We start from the raw sequence: 15,993 nt of genomic DNA, 5'->3' as shown, positions 1-15,993 counted from the left end.
CGTTCTATCGTATTACGTTATATGGTATTACGTCATAACGTATTACGCTATATGGTATAACGTTATAACGTATTACGTTATATGGTATAACGTTATAACGTATTACGTTATATGGTATAACGTTATAACGTATTACGTGATATGGTATAACGTCGCATGGTATAACGTTATAACGTATTACGTTATATGGTATAAGTTTATAACGTAATACCTTATATGGTATAACGTTATAACATATTACGGTATATGGTATAACGTCATATGGTATAACGTTATATTGTATTACGTTATATGGTATAACGTTATAACGTATTACGTTATATTGTATAACGTTATAAGGTATTACGTTATATGGTATAACGTTATAACGTATTATGTTATATGGTGTAGCGCTATAGCGTATTACGTGATATGGTATAACGTCATATGTTATAACGTTATAACGTATTACGTTATATGGTATAACGTTATAACGTATTACGTTATATGGTATAAAGTTATAACGTTATAACGTATTACGTTATATGGTATAACGTTATAACGTTATAACGTATTACGTTATATGGTAAAACGTTATATGGTATAACGTTATGACGTATTACGTTATATGGTATAACGTCATATGGTATAACGTTATAACGTATTACGTTATATGGTATAAGTTTATAACGTAATACGTTATATGATATAACGTTATAACATATTACGGTATATGGTATAACGTCATATGGTATAACGTTATATTGTATTACGTTATATGGTATAACGTTATGACGCATTACGTTATATGGTACAACGTTATAACGTATTACGTTATATGGTACAACGTTATAACGTATTACGTTATATGGTATTACGTTATAACGTATTACGTTATATGGAATAACGTTATAACGTATTACGTTATATGGTATTACGTCATTACGTATTACGATATATGGTATAACGTTATAACGTATTACGTTATATGGTATAACGTTATAACGTATTACGTTATATGGTATAACGTTATAACGTATTACGTTATATGGTATAACGTTATAACGTTATAACGTATTACGTTATATGGTATAACGTTATAACGTATTATGTTATATGGTATAACGCTATAGCGTATTACATGATATGGTATAACGTCATATGTTATAACGTTATAACGTATTACTTGATATGGTATAACGTCGTATGGTATAACGTTGTAACGTATTACGTTATATGGTATAAGTTTATAACGTAATACCTTATATGGTATAACGTTATATTGTATTACGTTATATGGTATAACGTTATAACGCATTACGTTATATGGTATAACGTTATAACGTATTATGTTATATGGTATAACGCTATAGCGTATTACGTGATATGGTATAACGTCATATGTTATAAGGTTATAACCTATTATGTTATATGGTATAACGTTATAACGTATTATGTTATATGGTATAACGCTATAGCGTATTACGTGATATGGTATAACGTCATATGTTATAACGTTATAACGTATTACGTTATATGGTATAACGTTATAGCGTATTGCGTTATATGGTACAACGGTATAACGTATTACGTTATATGGTATAACGTTATAACGTATTACGTTATATGGTATAACGTTATAACGTATTATGTTATATGGTATAACGCTATAGCGTATTACGTGATATGGTATAACGTCATATGTTATAACGTTATAACGTATTACGTTATATGGTATAACGTTATAGCGTATTGCGTTATATGGTACAACGGTATAACGTATTACGTTATATGGTACAACGTTATAACGTATTACGTTATATGGTATAACGTTATAACGTATTACGTTATATGGTATAACGTTATAACGTATTATGTTATATGGTATAACGCTATAGCGTATTACGTGATATGGTATAACGTAATATTTTATAACGTTATAACGTATTACGTTATATGGTATAACGTTATAACGTATTATGTTATATGGTATAACGCTATAGCGTATTACGTGATATGGTATAACGTCATATGTTATAACGTTATAACGTATTACGTGATATGGTATAACGTTATGTGGTATAACGTTATAACGTATACGTTATATGGTACAACGTTATAACGTATTACGTTATATGGTACATCGTTATAACGTATTACGTTATATGGTATAACGTTATAACGTATTACGTTATATGGTATAACGTTATAACGTATTATGTTATATGGTATAACGCTATAGCGTATTACGTGATATGGTATAACGTCATATGTTATAAGGTTATAACCTATTATGTTATATGGTATAACGTTATAACGTATTACGTTATATGGTATAACGTTATAACGTTATAACGTATTACGTTATATGGTATAACGCTATAGCGTATTACGTGATATGGTATAACGTCATATGTTATAACGTTATAACGTATTACGTTATATGGTATAACGTTATAACGCATTACGTTATATGGTACAACGTTATAACGTATTACGTTATATGGTACATCGTTATAACGTATTGCGTTATATGGTACTACGTTATAACGTATTACGTTATATGGTATAACGTTATAACGTATTGCGTTATATGGTACAACGTTATAACGTATTACGTTATATGATACAACGTTATAACGTATTACGTTATATGGTACAACGTTATAACGTATTGCGTTATATGGTACAACGTTATAACGTATTACGTTATATGGTATAACGTCATATGGTATAACGTTATAACGTGTTACGTTATATGGTACAACGTTATAACGTATTACGTTATATGGTATAACGTCATATGGTATAACGTTATAACGTATTACGTTATATGGTATAAGTTTATAACGTAATACCTTATATGGTATAACGTTATAACATATTACGGTTTATGGAATAACGTCATATGGTATAACGTTATATTGTATTACGTTATATGGTATAACGTTATAACGTATTACGTTATATGGTATTACGTTATAACGTATTATGTTATATGGTATAACGTTATAACGTATTGCGTTATATGGTACAACGTTATAACGTATTACGTTATATGGTACAACGTTATAACGTATTACGTTATATGGTATAACGTTATAACGTATTACGTTATATGGTATTACGTTATAACGTATTACGTTATATGGAATAACGTTATAACGTATTACGTTATATGGTATTACGTCATAACGTATTACGATATATGGTATAACGTTATAACGTATTACTTTATATGGTATAACGTTATAACGTATTACGTGATATGGTATAACGTCGCATGGTATATCGTTATAACGTATTACGTTATTTGGTATAAGTTTATAACGTAATACCTTATATGGTATAACGTTATAACATATTACGGTATATGGTATAACGTCATATGGTATAACGTTATATTGTATTACGTTATATGGTACAACGTTATAACGTATTACGTTATATGGTATAACGTTATAACGTATTATGTTATATGGTATAAAGCTATAGCGTATTACGTGATATGGTATAACGTCATATGTTATAACGTTATAACGTATTACGTTATATGGTATAACGTTATAACGTATTACGTTATATGGTAAAACGTTATATGGTATAACGTTATATGGTATAACGTTATGACGTATTACGTTATATGGTATAACGTCATATGGTATAACGTTATAACGTATTACGTTATATGGTAGAAGTTTATAACGTAATACCTTATATGATATAACGTTATAACATATTACGGTATATGGTATAACGTCATATGGTATAACGTTATATTGTATTACGTTATATGGTATAACGTTATAACGCATTACGTTATATGGTATAACGTTATAACGTATTATGTTATATGGTATAACGCTATAGCGTATTACGTGATATGGTATAACGTCATATGTTATAACGTTATAACGTATTACGTTATATGGTATAACGTCATAACGTATTACGATATATGGTATAACGTTATAACGTATTACGTTATATGGTACATCGTTATAACGTATTACGTTATATGGTATAATGTTATAACGTTTTACGTTATATAGTATTACGTTATAACGTATTACGTTATATGGAATAACGCTATAACGTATTACGTTATGTGGTATTACGTCATAACGTATTACGATATATGGTATAACGTTATAACGTATTACGTTATAACGTATTACGTTATATGGTATAACGTTATAACGTATTACGTTATATGGTATAACGTCATATGGTATAACGTTATAACGTATTACGTTATTTGGTATAAGTTTATAACGTAATACCTTATATGATATAACGTTATAACATATTACGGTATATGGTATAACGTCATATGGTATAACGTTGTAACGTATTACGTTATATGGTATAACGTTATAACGTATTACGTTATATGGTAAAACGTTATATGGTATAACGTTATATGGTATAACGTTATAACGTATTACGTGATATGGTATAACGTCATATGTTATAACGTTATAACGTATTACGTTATATGGTATATCGTCATAACGTATTACGATATATGGTATAACGTTATAACGTATTGCGTTATATGGTACAACGTTATAACGTATTACGTTATATGATACAACGTTATAACGTATTACGTTATATGGTACAACGTTATAACGTATTACGTTATATGGTACAACGTTATAACGTATTACGTTATATGGTATAACGTCATATGGTATAACGTTATAACGTATTACGTTATATGGTATAACGTTATAACGTATTACGTTATATGGTATAACGTCATACGGTATAACGCTATAACGTATAACGTTATATGGTATAAGTTTATAACGTAATACCTTATATGATATAACGTTATAACATATTACGGTATATGGTATAACGTCATATGGTATAACGTTATATTGTATTACGTTATATGGTATAACGTTATAACGCATTACGTTATATGGTATAACGTTATAACGTATTATGTTATATGGTATAACGCTATAACGTATTACGTTATATGGTATAACGTTATAACGTGTTACGTTATATGGTATTACGTTATAACGTATTACGTTATATGGTATAACGTTATAACGTATTACGTGATATGGTATAACGTCATATGTTATAACGTTATAACGTATTACGTTATATGGTATAACGTTATAACGTATTGCGTTATATGGTACAACGTTATAACGTATTACGTTATATGGTACAACGTTATAACGTATTACGTTATATGGTATAACGTCATAACGTATTACGATATATGGTATAACGTTATAACGTATTACGTTATATGGTACAACGTTATAACGTATTACGTTATATGGTATAACGTCATATGGTATAACGTTATAACGTGTTACGTTATATGGTATAACGTTATAACGTATTGCGTTATATGGTACAACGTTATAACGTATTACGATATATGGTACAACGTTATAACGTATTACGTTATATGGTATAACGTCATAACGTATTACGATATATGGTATGACGTTATAACGTATTGCGTTATATGGTACAACGTTATAACGTATTACGTTATATGATACAACGTTATAACGTATTACGTTATATGGTACAACGTTATAACGTATTACGTTATATGGTACAACGTTATAACGTATTACGTTATATGGTATAACGTCATATGGTATAACGTTATAACGTGTTACGTTATATGGTACAACGTTATAACGTATTACGTATTATGGTATAACGTCATATGGTATAACGTTATAACGTATTACGTTATATGGTATAAGTTTATAACGTAATACCTTATATGGTATAACGTTATAACATATTACGGTATATGGAATAACGTCATATGGTATAACGTTATATTGTATTACGTTATATGGTATAACGTTATAACGTATTACGTTATATGGTATTACGTTATAACGTATTATGTTATATGGTATAACGTTATAACGTATTGCGTTATATGGTACAACGTTATAACGTATTACGTTATATGATACAACGTTATAACGTATTACGTTATATGGTATAACGTTATAACGTATTACGTTATATGGTATTACGTTATAACGTATTACGTTATATGGAATAACGTTATAACGTATTACGTTATATGGTATTACGTCATAACGTATTACGATATATGGTATAACGTTATAACGTATTACTTTATATGGTATAACGTTATAACGTATTACGTGATATGGTATAACGTCGCATGGTATATCGTTATAACGTATTACGTTATTTGGTATAAGTTTATAACGTAATACCTTATATGGTATAACGTTATAACATATTACGTTATATGGTATAACGTCATATGGTATAACGTTATATTGTATTACGTTATATGGTATAACGTTATAACGTATTACGTTATATGGTATAACGTTATAACGTATTATGTTATATGGTATAAAGCTATAGCGTATTACGTGATATGGTATAACGTCATATGTTATAACGTTATAACGTATTACGTTATATGGTATAACGTTATAACGTATTACGTTATATGGTAAAACGTTATATGGTATAACGTTATATTGTATAACGTTATGACGTATTACGTTATATGGTATAACGACATATGGTATAACGTTATAACGTATTACGTTATATGGTATAAGTTTATAACGTAATACCTTATATGATATAACGTTATAACATATTACGGTATATGGTATAACGTCATATGGTATAACGTTATATTGTATTACGTTATATGGTATAACGTTATAACGCATTACGTTAAATGGTATAACGTTATGACGTATTACGTTATATGGTATAACGTCATATGGTATAACGTTATAACGTATTACGTTATATGGTACAACGTTATAACCTATTACGTTATATGGTATAACGTCATATGGTATAACGTTATAACATATTACGGTATATGGTATAACGTCATATGGTATAACGTTATATTGTATTACGTTATATGGTATAACGTTATAACGCATTACGTTATATGGTATAACGTTATAACGTATTATGTTATATGGTATAACGCTATAGCGTATTACGTGATATGGTATAACGTCATATGTTATAACGTTATAACGTATTACGTTATATGGTATAACGTCATAACGTATTACGATATATGGTATAACGTTATAACGTATTACGTTATATGGTACATCGTTGTAACGTATTACGTTATATGGTATAATGTTATAACGTTTTACGTTATATAGTATTACGTTATAACGTAATACGTTATATGGAATAATGTTATAACGTATTACGTTATGTGGTATTACGTCATAACATATTACGATATATGGCATAACGTTATAACGTATTACGTTATAACGTATTACGTAATATGGTATAACGTTATAACGTATTACGTGATATGGTATAACGTCATATGGTATAACGTTATAACGTATTACGTTATATGGTATAAGTTTATAACGTAATACCTTATATGATATAACGTTATAACATATTACGGTATATGGTATAACGTCATATGGTATAACGTTATATTGTATTACGTTATATGGTATAACGTTATAACGCATTACGTTATATGGTATAACGTTATGACGTATTACGTTATACGGTATAACGTCATATGGTATAACGTTATAACGTATTACGTTATATGGTACAACGTTATAACGTATTACGTTATATGGTATAACGTCATATGGTATAACGTTATAACGTGTTACGTTATATGGTACAACGTAATAACGTATTACGTTATATGGTATAACGTCATATGGTATAACGTTATAACATATTACGTTATATGGTATAAGTTTATAACGTAATACCTTATATGGTATAACGTTATAACATATTACGGTATATGGAATAACGTCATATGGTATAACGTTATATTGTATTACGTTATATGGTATAACGTTATAACGTATTACGTTATATGGTATTACGTTATAACGTATTATGTTATATGGTATAACGTTATAACGTATTGCGTTATATGGTACAACGTTATAACGTATTACGTTATATGGTACAACGTTATAACGTATTACGTTATATGGTATAACGTCATATGGTATAACGTTATAACGTATTACGTTATATGGTATAACGTTATAACGTATTACGTTATATGGTATTACGTTATAACATATTACGGTATATGGTATAACGTCATATGGTATAACGTTATATTGTATTACGTTATATGGTATAACGTTATAACGCATTACGTTATATGGTATAACGTTATAACGTATTATGTTATATGGTATAACGCTATAGCGTATTACGTGATATGGTATAACGTCATATGTTATAACGTTATAACGTATTACGTTATATGGTATAACGTCATAACGTATTACGATATATGGTATAACGTTATAACGTATTACGTTATATGGTACATCGTTGTAACGTATTACGTTATATGGTATAACGTCATATGGTATAACGTTATAACGTGTTACGTTATATGGTACAACGTTATAACGTATTACGTTATATGGTATAACGTCATATGGTATAACGTTATAACATATTACGTTATATGGTATAAGTTTATAACGTAATACCTTATATGGTATAACGTTATAACATATTACGGTATATGGAATAACGTCATATGGTATAACGTTATATTGTATTACGTTATATGGTATAACGTTATAACGTATTACGTTATATGGTATTACGTTATAACGTATTATGTTATATGGTATAACGTTATAACGTATTGCGTTATATGGTACAACGTTATAACGTATTACGTTATATGGTACAACGTTATAACGTATTACGTTATATGGTATAACGTCATATGGTATAACGTTATAACGTATTACGTTATATGGTATAACGTTATAATGTATTACGTTATATGGTATTACGTTATAACATATTACGGTATATGGTATAACGTCATATGGTATAACGTTATATTGTATTACGTTATATGGTATAACGTTATAACGCATTACGTTATATGGTATAACGTTATAACGTATTATGTTATATGGTACAACGTTATAACGTATTACGTTATATGGTACAACGTTATAACGTATTACGTTATATGGTATAACGTTATAACGTATTACGTTATATGGTATAACGTTATAACGTATTACGTTATATGGTATTACGTTATAACGTATTACGTTATATGGAATAACGTTATAACGTATTACGTTATATGGTATTACGTCATAACGTATTACGATATATGGTATAACGTTATAACGTATTACTTTATATGGTATAACGTTATAACGTATTACGTGATATGGTATAACGTCGCATGGTATATCGTTATAACGTATTACGTTATTTGGTATAAGTTTATAACGTAATACCTTATATGGTATAACGTTATAACATATTACGTTATATGGTATAACGTCATATGGTATAACGTTATATTGTATTACGTTATATGGTATAACGTTATAACGTATTACGTTATATGGTATAACGTTATAACGTATTATGTTATATGGTATAAAGCTATAGCGTATTACGTGATATGGTATAACGTCATATGTTATAACGTTATAACGTATTACGTTATATGGTATAACGTTATAACGTATTACGTTATATGGTAAAACGTTATATGGTATAACGTTATATTGTATAACGTTATGACGTATTACGTTATATGGTATAACGACATATGGTATAACGTTATAACGTATTACGTTATATGGTATAAGTTTATAACGTAATACCTTATATGATATAACGTTATAACATATTACGGTATATGGTATAACGTCATATGGTATAACGTTATATTGTATTACGTTATATGGTATAACGTTATAACGCATTACGTTATATGGTATAACGTTATGACGTATTACGTTATATGGTATAACGTCATATGGTATAACGTTATAACGTATTACGTTATATGGTACAACGTTATAACCTATTACGTTATATGGTATAACGTCATATGGTATAACGTTATAACATATTACGGTATATGGTATAACGTCATATGGTATAACGTTATATTGTATTACGTTATATGGTATAACGTTATAACGCATTACGTTATATGGTATAACGTTATAACGTATTATGTTATATGGTATAACGCTATAGCGTATTACGTGATATGGTATAACGTCATATGTTATAACGTTATAACGTATTACGTTATATGGTATAACGTCATAACGTATTACGATATATGGTATAACGTTATAACGTATTACGTTATATGGTACATCGTTGTAACGTATTACGTTATATGGTATAATGTTATAACGTTTTACGTTATATACTATTACGTTATAACGTAATACGTTATATGGAATAATGTTATAACGTATTACGTTATGTGGTATTACGTCATAACATATTACGATATATGGCATAACGTTATAACGTATTACGTTATAACGTATTACGTAATATGGTATAACGTTATAACGTATTACGTGATATGGTATAACGTCATATGGTATAACGTTATAACGTATTACGTTATATGGTATAAGTTTATAACGTAATACCTTATATGATATAACGTTATAACATATTACGGTATATGGTATAACGTCATATGGTATAACGTTATATTGTATTACGTTATATGGTATAACGTTATAACGCATTACGTTATATGGTATAACGTTATGACGTATTACGTTATACGGTATAACGTCATATGGTATAACGTTATAACGTATTACGTTATATGGTACAACGTTATAACGTATTACGTTATATGGTATAACGTCATATGGTATAACGTTATAACGTGTTACGTTATATGGTACAACGTAATAACGTATTACGTTATATGGTATAACGTCATATGGTATAACGTTATAACATATTACGTTATATGGTATAAGTTTATAACGTAATACCTTATATGGTATAACGTTATAACATATTACGGTATATGGAATAACGTCATATGGTATAACGTTATATTGTATTACGTTATATGGTATAACGTTATAACGTATTACGTTATATGGTATTACGTTATAACGTATTATGTTATATGGTATAACGTTATAACGTATTGCGTTATATGGTACAACGTTATAACGTATTACGTTATATGGTACAACGTTATAACGTATTACGTTATATGGTATAACGTCATATGGTATAACGTTATAACGTATTACGTTATATGGTATAACGTTATAACGTATTACGTTATATGGTATTACGTTATAACATATTACGGTATATGGTATAACGTCATATGGTATAACGATATATTGTATTACGTTATATGGTATAACGTTATAACGCATTACGTTATATGGTATAACGTTATAACGTATTATGTTATATGGTATAACGCTATAGCGTATTACGTGATATGGTATAACGTCATATGTTATAACGTTATAACGTATTACGTTATATGGTATAACGTCATAACGTATTACGATATATGGTATAACGTTATAACGTATTACGTTATATGGTACATCGTTGTAACGTATTACGTTATATGGTATAACGTCATATGGTATAACGTTATAACGTGTTACGTTATATGGTACAACGTTATAACGTATTACGTTATATGGTATAACGTCATATGGTATAACGTTATAACATATTACGTTATATGGTATAAGTTTATAACGTAATACCTTATATGGTATAACGTTATAACATATTACGGTATATGGAATAACGTCATATGGTATAACGTTATATTGTATTACGTTATATGGTATAACGTTATAACGTATTACGTTATATGGTATTACGTTATAACGTATTATGTTATATGGTATAACGTTATAACGTATTGCGTTATATGGTACAACGTTATAACGTATTACGTTATATGGTACAACGTTATAACGTATTACGTTATATGGTATAACGTCATATGGTATAACGTTATAACGTATTACGTTATATGGTATAACGTTATAATGTATTACGTTATATGGTATTACGTTATAACATATTACGGTATATGGTATAACGTCATATGGTATAACGTTATATTGTATTACGTTATATGGTATAACGTTATAACGCATTACGTTATATGGTATAACGTTATAACGTATTATGTTATATGGTACAACGTTATAACGTATTACGTTATATGGTACAACGTTATAACGTATTACGTTATATGGTATAACGTCATATGGTATAACGTTATAACGTATTACGTTATATGGTATAACGTTATAACGTATTACGTTATATGGTATTACGTTATAACATATTACGGTATATGGTATAACGTCATATGGTATAACGTTATATTGTATTACGTTATATGGTATAACGTTATAACGCATTACGTTATATGGTATAACGTTATAACGTATTATGTTATATGGTATAACGCTATAGCGTATTACGTGATATTTTATAACGTCATATGTTATAACGTTATAACGTATTACGTTATATGGTATAACGTTATGACGTATTACGTTATACGGTATAACGTCATATGGTATAACGTTATAACGTATTACGTTATATGGTACAACGTTATAACGTATTACGTTATATGGTATAACGTCATATGGTATAACGTTATAACGTGTTACGTTATATGGTACAACGTTATAACGTATTACGTTATATGGTATAACGTCATATGGTATAACGTTATAACGTATTACGTTATATGGTATAAGTTTATAACGCAATACCTTATATGATATAACGTTATAACATATTACGGTATATGGTATAACGTCATATGGTATAACGTTATATTGTATTACGTTATATGGTATAACGTTATAACGCATTACGTTATATGGTATAACGTTATAACGTATTATGTTATATGGTATAACGCTATAGCGTATTACGTGATATGGTATAACGTCATATGTTATAACGTTATAACGTATTACGTTATATGGTATAACGTCATAACGTATTACGATATATGGTATAACGTTATAACGTATTACGTTATATGGTACATCGTTGTAACGTATCACGTTATATGGTATAATGTTATAACGTTTTACGTTATATAGTATTACGTTATAACGTAATACGTTATATGGAATAACGTTATAACGTATTCCATTATGTGGTATTACGTCATAACATATTACGATATATGGCATAACGTTATAACGTATTACGTTATAACGTATTACGTTATAACGTATTACGTAATATGGTATAACGTTATAACGTATTACGTGATATGGTATAACGTCGCACGGTATAACGTTATAACGTATTACGTGATATGGTATAAGTTTATAACGTAATACCTTATATGGTATAACGTTATTACATATTACGGTATATGGAATAACGTCATATGGTATAATGTTATATTGTATTACGTTATATGGTATAACGTTATAACGTATTACGTTATATGGTATAACGTTATAACGTATTATGTTATATGGTATAACGCTATAGCGTATTACGTGATATGGTATAACGTCATATGTTACAACGTTATAACGTATTACGTTATATGGTATAACGTTATAACGTATTACGCTATATGGTATAATGTCATATGGTATAACGTTATAACGTATTACGTTATATGGTACAACGTTATAACGTATTACGTTATATGGTATAACGTTTTAACGTGTTACGTTATATGGTATTACGTTATAACGTATTACGTTATATGGTACAACGTTATAACGTATTACGTTATATGGTATTACGTTATAACGTATTACGTTATATATTATAACGTTCTAACGTATTACGTTATGTGGTATAACGTTATAACGTATTATGTTATATGGTATAACGCTATAGCGTATTACGTGATATGGTATAATGTCATATGGTATAACGTTATAACGTATTGCGTTATATGGTACTACGTTATAACGTATTACGTTATATGGTATAACGTTATAACGTATTGCGTTATATGGTACAACGTTATAACGTATTACGTTATATGATACAACGTTATAACGTATTACGTTATATGGTACAACGTTATAACGTATTACGTTATATGGTACAACGTTATAACGTATTACGTTGTATGGTATAACGTCATATGGTATAACGTTATAACGTGTCACGTTATATGGTACAACGTTATAACGTATTACGTTATATGGTATAACGTCATATGGTATAACATTATAACGTATTACGTTATATGGTATAAGTTTATAACGTAATACCTTATATGGTATAACGTTATAACATATTACGGTATATGGAATAACGTCATATGGTATAACGTTATATTGTATTACGTTATATGGTATAACGTTATATTGTATTACGTTATATGGTATAACGTTATAACGTATTACGTTATATGGTATAACGTTATAACGTATTGCGTTATATGGTACAACGTTATAACGTATTACGTTATATGTTACAACGTTATAACGTATTACGTTATATGGTATAACGTCATATGGTATAACGTTATAACGTATTACGTTATATGGTACAACGTTATAACGTATTACGTTATATGGTATTACGTTATAACGTATTACGTTATATGGTACAACGTTATAACGTATTACGTTATATGGTACAACGTTATAACGTATTACGTTATATGGTATAACGTCATATGGTATAACGTTATAACGTGTTACGTTATATGGTATTACGTTATAACGTATTACGTTATATGGTACAACGTTATAACGTATTACGTTATTTGGTATTACGTTATAACGTATTACGTTATATATTATAACGTTCTAACGTATTACGTTATGTGGTATAACGTTATAACGTATTATGTTATATGGTATCACGCTATAGCGTATTACGTGATATGGTACAATGTCATATGGTATAACGTTATAACGTATTGCGTTATATGGTACTACGTTATAACGTATTACGTTATATGGTATAACGTTATAACGTATTGCGTTATATGGTACAACGTTATAACGTATTACGTTATATGATACAACGTTATAACGTATTACGTTATATGGTACAACGTTATAACGTATTACGTTATATGGTACAACGTTATAACGTATTACGTTATATGGTATAACGTCATATGGTATAACGCTATAACGTGTTACGTTATATGGTACAACGTTATAACGTATTACGTTATATGGTATAACGTCATATGGTATAACGTTATAACGTATTACGTTATATGGTATAAGTTTATAACGTAATACCTTATATGGTATAACGTTATAACATATTACGGTATATGGAATAACGTCATATGGTATAACGTTATATTGTATTACGTTATATGGTATAACGTTATAACGTATTACGTTATATGGTATTACGTTATAACGTATTATGTTATATGGTATAACGTTATAACGTATTGCGTTATATGGTACAACGTTATAACGTATTACGTTATATGGTATTACGTCATAACGTATTACGATATATGGTATAACGTTATAACGTATTACTTTATATGGTATAACGTTATAACGTATTACGTGATATGGTATAACGTCGCATGGTATATCGTTATAACGTATTACGTTATTTGGTATAAGTTTATAACGTAATACCTTATGGTATAACGTTATAACATATTACGGTATATGGTATAACGTCATATGGTATAACGTTATATTGTATTACGTTATATGGTACAACGTTATAACGTATTACGTTATATGGTATAACGTTATAACGTATTATGTTATATGGTATAAAGCTATAGCGTATTACGTGATATGGTATAACGTCATATGTTATAACGTTATAACGTATTACGTTATATGGTATAACGTTATAACGTATTACGTTATATGGTATAACGTCATACGGTATAACGCTATAACGTATTACGTTATATGGTACAAGTTTATAACGTAATACCTTATATGATATAACGTTATAACATATTACGGTATATGGTATAACGTCATATGGTATAACGTTATATTGTATTACGTTATATGTTATAACGTTATAACGTATTACGTTATATGGTATAACGTTATAACGTATTGCGTTATATGGTACAACGTTATAACGTATTACGTTATATGGTACAACGTTATAACGTATTACGTTATATGGTATAACGTCATAACGTATTACGATATATGGTATAACGTT

The sequence above is a fragment of the Bombus vancouverensis genome, chromosome 1 (genome assembly GCF_051014615.1).
Source record: "Bombus vancouverensis nearcticus chromosome 1, iyBomVanc1_principal, whole genome shotgun sequence".
Lineage (NCBI taxonomy): Eukaryota > Metazoa > Arthropoda > Insecta > Hymenoptera > Apidae > Bombus > Bombus vancouverensis.
The sequence above is the reverse complement of the archived record's forward strand: the minus strand, read 5'-3'. Positions refer to the sequence as shown.